We start from the raw sequence: 13746 nt of genomic DNA, 5'->3' as shown, positions 1-13746 counted from the left end.
AACATCTTAAACAACAAGGAAATGTCATAAAACTTACCTTAGATAGTGTAGGAATGAACCTTGGGTGCAAACACTCCACTTGAGAAAAACCCTAGTTTCACCTTCACTTGGATTTCTTACTTTGGATGAACTTTAACGGGTTCATTACACTTGATTCACTTAGCTTGATGTAGATGATCACTAATATCTCTTGAATTTGTGTGAAATAAATGTACAGAGATATTTTAGAGAGAAGGGGTGAAATGTGGAAATGAAATAATGAACTTGGTCCCCTTTTTAATAACCCAAAAATCTGATCTGTCGGGACATTATACGGTCCGTATAAGGGACCGTGAAATGGACCTTTCATCAACTCGTTTCTATGACCATTATACGGTCCATTATACAGGCCGTATAAATTTATACGGTCCGAATAACTAACCGTATAATCCCACTAGTGAGTGATCTTCACTGTGATGGTTCTGCGGTCTATTATACGGTCCGTATAACATTATACGGTCTGTATAATGAGCCGTATAACCCATCAGTCCACTGAACTTGTTCTCGCTACTTCGTTTGATCTCCAATCCTTATGGGATCTTCTTAACACTTGTTCAACACTTCATTAACAATCTAAGGGACGTTATAACTCTTCCCCAAACATCATTAAGCCGTCATCAACTTGTTACTCATAATTCTCATCCGATACCTATCGTATGCCTTGCCTTCTCTTGGCAACTTTCTCGTCTAACATCGGATGTCTTTGAAATCTCACCTAGGGTCATCAAATGTCATTATTTACCTATTGAAACACCATGCGCTTCGTGCTCTTCGTTAGCCCATTCACTGTGCATCAACAGGAAATTTTCCGAGGTGTAACAGCTGAGGCGGACTCGCTCCGTGCGGGAAAAACTATCCGCAAAAGCAGATTCACTTAATTTGCCAATTCCCGCTAAGGCGAAAGAAATGTCGCCGAGGCAGGCTCGCCGAGGCAGGGGCAGGCACCAGGAATTTCTACACTGATTTAAATTTTCCTTCCATCTCAGCTATAGGTCATCCTTACCCGAAATCTTACTCATAGAAACTATTGGTGCAAGCCCGGGGCAAGGGTTATTTTGGGAAAAATAAAATAAAATGAAAGTCTGTAATGACCAAAAGGTCGTTACAATGTTGCTCTTTTACTTTATGCTCTATAAGAGCCGTTGACACCTAATTTTGGCATTCTACATATTAATTAATTGGTCAAGTTTCTTGAAATATAAGCAAAGTAAAATAAGTAACAAAGGTCAGAAATAATAATAAAATATTTTGAGTGCTATTTGGCCATTTCATTTGGCAAAATATTTTTATATATATTATACATATAATTTTAAGTATTAATTATGTCGATATAAATTAATCATATATTACTTTAAGTATATTTACTAATTTAGAAAATTAGTTTATGTCAAAAGTAAATGTTTTAATAAAGTATACATTAATAATTGTTGAATTAAAGTCATTACGGCTAATTAATTGCTACAGTTAGTCCGTACTTATGATTAAATATTTTTCTCTGATAAGTGAAGGGGCTTAATCAGTTAATTAATTAAAATAATTATCGTAGTTTTACTTCAATTTGGTCTCATTTTTAAAGAATGGGTAATTAATGTAAAAGGTTGATTTCAAATTTTTAATTGACCTGGTTATTTCAGTAAAGAATTGTTACAAATTAAATGAAAAAGGGCTATATGTTAAATTCAAATTTATCCATTTTTACTTCTGAATTAGATCTCTTTTAAACCATTTTTTCCTGATAAAAATGAGCCCAAAGCACCTTACCTGACCCACCTTTATATATATCACCCCAAACCCCTATTTTCTTATTCATTTTCAACGACACAAACCCTAGCCGCATTGTCGATGCTCTGCTCTCTCTTCTCCACTCTGTTCCGGCCAAGAATGGCAGTAAGTGCTACCGCTAAACTCAAGTCTTGGTCGGCCATTTCGGGTAAGGGCATTAATGACCCTTGTCTTCTGCGATGAATTTCAACCTAGATCACTCTCAACTCTCTCTGCTCTTTGTCTTTTCCTTTGTTTTTTTATGAATCACACAGACGGGGTGTTAATGACCCCCGTCTTATTTATGGATTTTATGGATTTCACAGATTTTTCAAAAATTCAATGAGTTTCAAAGGCCAAGTGTAGATAAATTTTCAAACTTCTCTAGTGAAGGAGGAAAATTAACTAGAAATTTGCATCGACATTGCATGTAATACACAAGAAGAACCAAAGCCTAACTAGAAATCTTATTTTTACTGGCTGACTTGTTATTGGAGTGGTGCTAATATCCAATTTGTGGTATATTGTTGATTTTGATTTAGCTATAAATGACACATACTAATTTTAATAATTTTAAAAAAGAAATGAATGCAGAAAAAATGATTCTCTTTTATCTGATCTCTAAATTTTGATTTATTTAAATTTAATGAAATAGTAATCATTTTTTCAAATTTCATAAACTCTCCTGCTGCCCTATACCTGAAATTTTCTCAAAATGTTAGTACAGAAGGATTAACGTGTTTTGGTTATGCAAGTTTTTCCTACATCAACCAAAAATCAATTAGGTGAAATTGTTTTCTTTAGCATAAAAAACCAACTAGATAACCCTTTTTCTTGTACGTGAACTTCTCCAATGTCCAAACTAAAATAAAAACTCAAAAACCTTTTTCAAAAAATTGTTCAAACGATCCATACATCTTAAGTAATAAATAAAAAATAATAAAATTTGACCATTGATTGAGTAATCTTAGTTAGAAGACGACATACCACTATTTGAGCATTACTAATTATTGAAATTGGTGGCACATAGGGAGCTATGTCCTGACAAGTGTTCACTTCATGAGTTGAAGAAGCCTATATAAAGATGTAGAGAAACAAAATTTATTCAAAGGAAAACTTAAGAATTATATTTGAGAAGCAATTTGGTTTGAGGGATGAAATATCTCGGTGTTTATATGGAAAATTAAATGGAAAAGAGAGAAAGTATTTTTTAATATACATGGCGATGCAATTAATAGGATCAGATATGTTGATTTAACTCTTTTGGAAAGAAAACAATGTTATTCCCATTATCTGAACATTTTATAAAAAGCAAAATTTGCTCAATTCTTTATTGTTTTAGCATGTAGATAATATATTATATTCTTATAATTGTTTTAAGTGTGAACATAGTTTAATAGGTCAAGCTACTATGTAAATGTTAACCTTTTATGAGATTATTATTAATCAAGTTTTTTATAAGTCACACATGCGTTATGTATCCGCGAGTAATAGGTATGAATACTCGAAAGTAAATTTTGTGAAGCGAATACATACTTGAAGTTCAACTTTAAAAAAAATATGATTAGTAAATGTCTCATAAAAGGTCAACTAGGGCTGTTCATGGTTTTGGTTAAAACCAAAACTAAATCGAAAATTTAACCAAACCGAATAAAAAAATCGATATTTAGTTTGGTTTGGTTTGGTTTTAAATTTTAAAAATCAATAATATTTGGTTTGGTTATGGTTCTATTCAGAGGCGGATCCAGAATTTAAACTTTAGGGGTTCAACTTTTTAACATTCTTAGCGTATAAACCATTTATTTAAAAGTTATGGGGTTCATGTCTACTATTATTGCAATTTTGATAGATTTTTACACATAAATTTATACTCCGTGTCGAAAGTTTGGGGTTCAATTGAACCCCCACCCAATGTGCTACATACGCCCCTGGTTCTATTAAAAAATAATCGAATAAATAACCGAACCAAACCGATAAATTATATAAATAAATTTTATAATTATTTATATGTATAATATTAGTTTTCCATAAATAATTATAAATATTTTACCTTTTAATCATTAATTTGATTTTTGGTCTACTTATTTCACATGATTGTTTAAGCCCATGTTTTTAAGAATATGTTCAAGCCCATGTTTTTAAGTCTTTTAACTCTTTAAGTGTTAAGTGTAAACCTACTAACAGAAGCTCACGTTAGAGTCTAATGTCTTTAACTTAAATTTTTAGCCTTTCTTTGTCAGCCATTTGATTTTAGGTTTTTTTTTTTTTTTTTTTGGAATTTATACCTTTCTTTTTTCTTGTTTGAATGGATTCTAAACTTCTAATAATTTTTATATGAAAAGGACAGAAGTTGTAGATTTTGAGGTTCTTGTAGAAGATACTTCAATAACATCAACATTTGCTGCAACTCAAGCACATGGTAATGCCCTAATACTTCATCCATGGGTAATACTCCTAAAAAGCAAAAAAGAACTTGTCGAGACCCTAGCCTTGGGGATAATGGTAGAAAAACATTTGAAGTTTGGGATCATTACACAATTTTTTTTAATACAATGGGAGAATTGAGGGCAAAATGCAAGTAATACCCTAAAGTTTGGATCATTACACAAAGTTTTTTTTATTTCATATATTTTCATTTTAATTTTACGTAGTCTTTATGTTTAATTAATATGTATGTTTGTAACAACTACTAAAAGCTCATATGCTCTAATTTGTTTCCAGGTAAGTGTATTAAGATGACAAAAATGGTGCAGCCACTATTAAGTTAGTTTTTAGCTCTATATGTAATAGTTTAGCAACTTTGAGTAACTTGAGTACTACACTATCACTAATAGTGAAAATGTTTCTATGATATATGTTCCATCTTAAACTATAAATAAAAGTTATCGTTTGAACAAAAAAAAAAGACATGTCTTTTTCAACTTTTTAATGTTTTAATGATAAGTCTCATGGCTGCTAGTCATAAACCGAAAAATTCAACCAAACTGAACCAAACCAACAATAATCAAACCGGTGGTTATTATTTTATTTGGTTTGGTTATGGTTTTAGACATTTAAAAACCGACTGAATTGGTTTGGTTATGGTTTTAATCAATAACCAACTCAAATCGAACCATGAACACCCCTAAGGTCAACAATGTAGCTTGCTTATTGACTATGTTCACACTTGATTTGTTTTTTTTTTTTAAAGAATCTAATATATTATCTACACGCTAAAGAAATAAAGAATAGAGCAAATTGTGATTTTAATTAATAAAATGTCAAAATATGAGAAATAACATTATTTCTTTCTAAAAGAGTTAAATCAACATATTTGATCTTATTAATTGCATCCCATGTATCTTCAAAAATACTTTGTCTCTTCTCAATTTAGTTATCTATATATACACCTCGATATTTCATCCCTCGTACCACATTACTTCTCAATTATTACTCTTGAGTTTTCCTTTGAATAAATTTTGTTTCTCTACATCTTTATATATACATATGACTTCTTCTAATCATGAAGTAAACATTTCTCGAGACATAGTAGTAGCGGTAAAATAGTAGTATGTTACCTTATGAAATTTTATTATCTTTTATTTTTAACTTAAGTTGCATGGATCATTTGAACAATTTTTTGAGATTTTTTTTAAAATTTTGAAATTAGAGAATTTCTCGCACAAAAAGGGGTAATGTAGTTGGGAATTTTTGGGGCTAAAGAAAAGAATTTCACCTAAGTGATTTTTGGTTGATGTAGGAAAAACTTGCATAACCAAACTCAAAAAGCCCTTTGTACTGACAGTTTAAGAAAATTTGAGTTATACGGGTAGTAGGAGAGTTTATGAAATTTGATAAAGTAATTATTATTTCATTAGATATATAAAAGTCAAAATTTAGAGAGTTCACATAAAAAATCATTTTTTTTGCATTTGTTCTTTTTCAAATTATTAAAATTTGTATGTGTTATTTATAGCTTCATCAAAATCAACAATATAGGACAAAATTGATAGTACCAACCACTCCAATATCAAGTCAGCCATTAACAATAAAATTTCTATAACTTTATTCCTTATTTTCTGACACGACCCATTTTAGGATCGTGCGGGCACCTACCATTCTCACCTCGGTAGGCGAACCCTTAGCCCAAAACAAATTCATAAACAAGTAAAGAATGAAAATCACTATCTTTCAGGATATATTATAGTCAAAAGTGGAAGTCAAATCGATATATAAACAAAAATAGCGGAAGTATCTACAACAATTTAACAAATACACTGACTCCTTTTTTCATGACCTAGTCTAGACTAGTACAAGAGTGACTAATATTGAAAACTAAATGCATTAATAATTACAATGACTCAATATCCATCTCGGACTAAGAATGATGGAGACCTTCAAGATAGGCACCGTGCATCTCCCGAGAAACTCCAATCAATCAATATCCTGAAAAACTATACACCCCAAAGGGGTGTAGCAAGAGCAGTATCAGGACAACACTAGTACTGGTAAGCATCATAGGCCGACAATGGTTAGAAGAACATAACGGTGACAAAATCTATAGATAAGCATAGTAGGCAAACTAAATCAACAACACACATTACTAACCACTCGCCTCAGCAAATATACGGTTCTTATTTCAATAACTCATCCTTAGGGATTTATTTACCTAACTTACAATGTACTCCCTTCTAACTCATCTAACATACAATAGAAAAGTCGGCCATCTCAAGTAACACAAGTCAGCTACCATTGCACTATTCATTCTTAGAATCATGAAGTTATCTAGTCATTCTGATACTCATTATGAGCCTGAATTTAGGAAGCCTGACATATACACAGGACCAACTAGTATCAAATACAAGTAATTCAAGATCATGGCCTATGATTATAGCAACTAAACCCAACTGTGCCAAGTCTCAATACAACAATTTGAATTATTACATCACAATGGTATGGAGGCTCGCTTCTGGAGTGCTGTGTGACAAGAAAGTGCCACCAAAATTTAAGGACAATTTCTACAAAGTGGTGGTTAGACCGACTCTGTGTACGGGGCAGAGTGTTGGCCAGTCAAGAACTCTTACGTACAGAAGATGAAAGTCGCAGAAATAAGAATGCTGCGGTGGATTTGTGGGCACACTAGGAGAGATAGGATCAAGAATGAGGACATCCGGGACAAGGTGGGAGTGACATCGGTGGAGGAAAAGATGCGGGAAGCGAGGCTGAGATGGTTTGTGCATGTGAAGAGGAGAGACATAGATGCCCCAGTGTGGAGGTGTGAGAGGTTGGCTATGGACGGTTTTAGGAGAGGTAGAGAAAGGCCAAAGAGATATTGGGGAGAGGTGATTAGGCAGGACATAGCGCAGTTTCAGATTACCGAGGACATGATCTTAGATAGGAGGTTGTGGAGGGCTCAGATTAGGATAGAAGGCTAGCAGGTAGTCTTGCTTTTCTGTCGCACTAGTAGGCGTAGTTTTGCTCTACTTTTTATTGCCCTTTATTTTCTGCTTTTATGTGTTGTGTCTTGTCTTTCCATGCTATTTTATCATGACTTCTTTGCCCTTTTTGTTTCTCATTTTCGCATTGCTTTGATTTGTTTGTCGGTATCTGACTTTTTTCCCCTTGTTTTCCTGTTTTCTTTTGAGCCGAGGGTCTTTCGAAAAGAGCCTCCCTACCTTCCAAGGTGGGGGTAAGGTCTGCGTACATTTAACCCTCCCTAGACCCCAAACTGTGGGATTCAGCTGGGTATGTTGTTGTTGTTGTTGTTGTTGTTGTTGTTGTTGTAATAGTATCACAACAATCAACAGAAACCAAGATACAATGTAATGCAATTATGTACGTAGGATGAATGTAATACAACATGTCCCTGATGGAATGACTCCACTTATCGGCGATCATAACCTATAGGGGACCCGCGAAGTCCATTGTAACGACCTGCTTGGTCATTATAGCCTTTTCGGCATTTTCGCTCTTTTTCGAGCTTGGTTAGCTCACTTTTGACACGAGGGTAGAGTTGGAACTCTTCTCGAGGTGTCTAGATCGGATTCGGGTAATTTTTTTGAAATATGGGCTTAAAGTGAAAAAGAGTTGACCCAAAGTTGACTTTTTGGTAAACAGACCTTTTTTGAATATTCATTAATTTCGAGGGGTCCGGATGGTCATTTAGAACTGGGTGCATATCTGGTTTGGTTCCCAATGCACTCGGATGCATTTTGGGACTTGGGTTGGGAAATTGGAATTAAGGTATCGGGTGTAGACTCAGTCAACGAGACCTCCGTTGGGAATTTCGTGGCCATGAGCACGTTTGTAGCGTGTTTTTATGTGTGTCTATGTATGTGGTATGTGAGCAGATGGCCTTGGGAACTAGTCCGAAAATCGGATTGAAATGTGAACTTGGGGTAATTTTCTAGTGTCTGGTGTTCGCTTTGGCGGCACCAACAATGCGGTAGCGGTACCGCTGGAGCGGTCACCCTACTGCTGGAGCGGTCCAAGCCAATTGGGCTTGACCGCTGAAGCGGTCAAGGGACTGCTCAAGTGGTCACAGCGTCGCCAAAGCGGGTGATAGGCAGTGAGTATATTTAATAAAGTGTTGAAAGCCCTTAGTGTATCATTTAATACCATTACGAAATAGAGCTCTTCGGAAGTATTCTTGGAGAATTTTGGCGGAGATTCCTAGTGGTAAGTTCTCCTAATCCTCTTGCTAATTCATTTCTCCTAATCATCATAGATTCCTCTTTCCTTAGTAATTCCTTAGTAATGGAAGATAAAAGTGGAGTTAATGAATGTTTTATCTAGGCTTATTAATGATAAAATTGATGGAGTTTATGCTAGATTTTGATGAATCTAAGGTTATTAATCATATATCTTTCATTATTAGTATTGAATCCTTGAATCAAAGAGTTAGGGTTTATACCCAAAATTGGGGGTTTTACTTGAAATTCAAAATTAAGTGAATCCATGAGTTAAATTAGCAATTAGTTGTTAGGTTATGATCACCTAGTGCTTAATTTGATATTTTACTCCCGAATTTCCTGTTTTGACCTTGTGGGTCCCGTTTCCCTAATTCTAGTGTTGGATTTGAACTAAATTGAATGATATCAATATTAGTATCATTTTTCATGATTTCTAATCTAGATTCAAATATGCCTAGACTTTTTTGATTTTGAGGCTCAGCGAAAGGGCAAGGCAAAAGAGTGACTGTTGGTGTTTGCTGTTCGGCCATCCAGGTAGGTTATGGCTTATCCTTAGTGAGACTTCGTATAGCGAAGAATACATTTAGATTTTATTGTCAGAGAAAGTATGTAAACCTTTGGGTATGAAGTTGGGTTCGATATTATCTTAGGTTGGGCCATGTTGCGTGATTGGGGCTAGCTACCCCGTCATGTTGTGACATGATTAATCTGTTTTGCTGGCTTGATGCCACGTGTTGTTAATAGATATTGGGAACTATTGTTACATCTTGATTATGATATGGTGGTACTTTACTTTGACGTTGATACGAGCATAGACTTCCATATGACTGGTGTAGTATTTGATGATATTGTTGGCGTACCCCTTTGTTGGTACTTATGACATTGATATATTGTTGGCATACCTATGATTGGTACTTGTGATATTGAGCTGATTCTTAACGTTGACACATGCATTTCATTTATTCTCATTCTTCGATGTCATACTGTTGGTACTTGATGAAACATTGTGATGAACTGGGCTCGGTTTTAAAATGAGAGTGGCATGAGAGTCTAATATTCTATATTAGTTCTGGAATTATGGATTAAATAAGTGCATGGACTCCGTGGGTCCCCCAAGGTAGTGCCGGTGTGAACCCCCTGTGGGCAAAGATCCGGGGTCTCATCTGTCTATTGGGTAAAGATCCGGGACGAGTGGCACTTAGACTTCGCGAGTCTCCTTGGGTTGTGCTACCGAGATGTCGATATTTCCATCCGGAGTACATGTGTACACAAAATTTGCATGGCATTGCGTTGCATCCATACATTATTGCATTGGATTGCATTGTGGCTTAATTGAGTTGATTTGGTGTTGTACTTGTGATGTTGGATTCAAATTTGATATATTGAGGCTTGACACCTTTGGGGTTAGATGCTCTATTTAGGTGATGACGTGTACTTGGATTCGATTATGTTTGACTTATACTTGTTGGTTTGTCTTCCTATCTTGCTTCATTGTCTGAATTATGTTAGCTATGCTTAGTCGGCCGATGACACCTACCAGTACTGTTGTTTTGTACTGACCTGCACTTGCTGCATTCCTTTATGAATGTAGAGTATCAGGTTGGGTCTGCTTCCATATCTCATGGTTGATCGTCGTCGTCAGCATTGTTACGAGTTTCCAGGATGAGCACGAGACGTTCGCTGCCTTGAAGACTCTTCCTATTTTATGTCTTACTATTGCTATTCTGAGACATAGACAGATTTATGTAATATTATTCCAGACTTGTATATTTTTCTTTAGATGCTTTTGTATGGCTTAGACCAGACTCTGGGGCTAATTGTCCTTATTCTGCACTATTCTATCATATATCATCGTGAGACTTACGTAATTATTCTTTTCCGCTTGATTGATTTGTTTATTTATTACTTACTTATCGTTGGGTTGAGGGTTCACTTACCGAGGTAGGAAAAGTAAGTGCCCGCACGGCTTAGCCGATATGGGTCTTGAAATCCATGTACCACTCGCTCCGAAATATGACCTTGGATCACGAGCACACTCTTCCGATCCCAGCAAAGACCTCGAGCGTCAAACACTCCATCATTCCCAGCAAGAAACCTCAGGCAACGAACACTCATCTCTCTTTTACGCTTTCCGGTAGAAACGTCAGAGGCTACACTCTCTCACATATTATCATTGTGGCGGGTCTATATTTTTTCCGATTCGTATTTTCACTTGCCTCATTTAAAAAAGAAAGTGTCTCGGGGAAGTACGGTTGTCAATCGTACCGGGAAAAAGGAAAAATATACCTCTACGTAATGGTGCTCTAAATGGATTTTGTTTTAGAGTCGCCACCTAATTTTTAGGAAATTAGGAAAATCAGTTTGAAAAGGTTCATTTAAAACGGTTAAATTTTAAAAGAATCCTAATCTAACAAAAGTATGGGTAAGGGTTCTAGTGATCTCCCGGGGAAGGTGTTAGGCACCCCAGTATTAAAGATCCGTAAAATACGATTAACGTACGGGTTCTAATGGCATTCCTTTGTAGATATAATTGTTTATAGTAAAAAAAATTCTTTTGGCTTATATTTCCACAACAAAGAATTTAGTCATTCATGCAAGATATATCATGTTTCAAGAAATGAAAATGGTAGAATTTTGCCCAAAGTTGGGCGTTTGTGTTTCAGACTAGAACACTTAGGCTAATACCCGAAGGCTCTTAACCCAAGTAGGACCCTACGTAAGTCCACCCAAAAATAGTTTTAAAAAAATATTTTTTTAAGTAGAGAAAGTAGTTTTTAGGAAATTAGCTTTAGGGATACTATTATAGTCCATATATTAATCGTATTCTAAATATATAGTCCATTTTTTTTTATATATATATATATATATATATATATATATATATATTTGTCAAGTTTTAGTCAAGTTTTATTTTTTATCTAAGTCTAAGTAGTCACAATTAGTCCCACAAACTCTGAACATCGGTATGAATCAGTCCATATGTCACAAGTCCACTGGTTTCATCAATGTTCAATTTAGTCCTTAATTTCATAAAAAATCGGCAGTTTTAATCCTTTTTTTCCAATCCGCCCCAATTTGAAATTGATGTCTCGAAACTAGTCTTAATTTTTGTAACAAATTCATTTTTTTGTGGCGACTTTAAAATTCGTGGTAATCCTATAAGGGTTGCAATTGATAAACAGATAAATAAGTACAGAATTTAAATACGCAAATAAGGAGATAAGGACATTGGGCTATCATGACCCATTTTAGCCTAGGTCATGCGAGCACCTACCTTTCCCACCTCGGTAGGCGAACTCTTAACTCAACATTCACAGCCAATAAAACAATAGTGGAAGAAGTAAAATGACGTAAGTCTCACAATATGATATAATATAGATAAGTGCGGAAGTAAATGAATCCACCTCAGTATCTGGTTTGGTCATACAAGAGCATCTAAATCTGAATATTAAGGTCTGAATAATAATACATAAATGTCTCAAATCATGTCTTGAGTGAAAAGTAAGACATAAGCAATAGAAGAGTCTTCGAGGTCAGCGGACACCATGCTCACCCTGGAAAACTCAAGTAGAAGCTGAGGAGTCGATCAGCCACGAGTCAGAGAAGTAGATTCGGCCTGATACTTTGCATTCATAAAAGAACGCAGCAAGTGCAGGTCAGTACAAACACCGGTACTAGCAGGAATCATAGGCCGACTAAGCATAGTTAACATAATTCAAAAAATAACACAGATAAATAAGTAACCAATCACGCATGAAACAATATAATCGTAACCAAGTATCCGTCAACACATATGTAAGTATTTAACCCCAATATAATAAGTCTGATTATATCTAGTACTGAAACAATCACCACAATAGAATCATCACAGTCCAGTCATCAACAACACAATCGTCACAATACAGTCATCAAGACATCTCACTCACATCATAATGCAATGCACTTCAATAATGGTATGAATGTGATGCCATGCCATGCTATGCAAATGAGGTGTACACATGCACTCTAGACAGAAATATAGATGTCTCGGTAGCACAACCCAGTGTGACTCGCGAAGTGTAAGTGTCACCCATCCCGGATCTTTGCCAAACAAGCAGATGGGACCCTAGCATATTGCTCGCAGGGGGAGTCTCACCGGCACCACTCTGGGGGATCCGTGGAGCCCATGCACTACAATCGATTTCGAAATAACATCGGAATCAGCCATGCAACAATGATGCCCAAATATAACCATCAGACATCGGCCTTCTCACAATCACTCAAAAGAGTTGTCAAATATCAGTTTTATAAATCAACGATTCCGGAATTGAACCTCGGATATCGGCCTCCTTATAATCACTCAAGTAAAAGAGTTTATCAAGTATCAGTTTCATATAAACAACGATTCCGGAATGGATCTCCGGACATCGACCTTTTTCACGATCACTCAAGTAAAAGAGTTTATCAAATATTAGTTTCGCTCAATCAACGATACCGGATCATCACCGGATATCGTCCATGCATGATAATTATGAGAGAATGCATGCAATGCATATGTCAATCATCAACAAGCAAGCTCAATATCATAAGTACCTCAACGGGGTATGCCAACAATGTATCACATCACAATACCAACAGTGGGTACGCCAACATATATCAATAACTCAAGTACCAACAGTGGGTATCCCAATATATATATATATCAATAACTCAAGCACCAACAGGGGGTACACCAATAATGTATCAAGTATAAATACCAACAACGGGTATGTCAATCCTATCCAAATCAGGACAACAAGCGACATTCGGTATCTGCCAACTACACGTGGCATCAAGCCAACACAATTAACAATCAAACACATATAACGGGGTGGCTAGTCCCAACACACATCAGGGCCCAACCTAAGGCAATATCCATCCCAACTTCACACCCGAAGGTTCACACGTTGTCTCCGACATCATAATTTAAATATGTGATTCACTATACTAAGTGTCACGACCCAACCCCGTGGACCATGACTAGTGCCCGACCTGGACACTCATATACGTACCTGTTATACATAGTCAAACTGAAGCTAAAATCAATATGGAAACTTGCAAAGGAACTCCAGAGGTTCATAACGTCATCATATATACACATACTCAGATAACCTGTCTCCTGAGGTGTCACAACTAATCAAAACATAATATGATACGCAAGCCGACAAGGCTGCCACTACATATCAATATCATACGCAAGACGACAAGGCTGCCACAACATATCAATATCATACGCAAGCCAACAAGGCTGCCACAA

General features: G+C 35.8%; 1 long non-coding RNA gene across 1 annotated transcript; it reads left to right on the top strand.

Annotated features, from left to right (window-relative positions):
* Window positions 1-1737: 1737 nt before the first annotated feature.
* LOC132626555 (uncharacterized) lies at window positions 1738-10339 on the top strand. The gene is made up of 2 exons (XR_009577378.1): window positions 1738-1969; window positions 10063-10339. It is a non-coding gene; the product is annotated as an uncharacterized LOC132626555 (long non-coding RNA).
* The last annotated feature ends 3407 nt before the right edge of the window (window positions 10340-13746 follow it).

This window comes from Lycium barbarum, chromosome 2 (genome assembly GCF_019175385.1).
Source record: "Lycium barbarum isolate Lr01 chromosome 2, ASM1917538v2, whole genome shotgun sequence".
NCBI lineage: Eukaryota > Viridiplantae > Streptophyta > Magnoliopsida > Solanales > Solanaceae > Lycium > Lycium barbarum.
The sequence above is the reverse complement of the archived record's forward strand: the minus strand, read 5'-3'. Positions and strand labels throughout refer to the sequence as shown.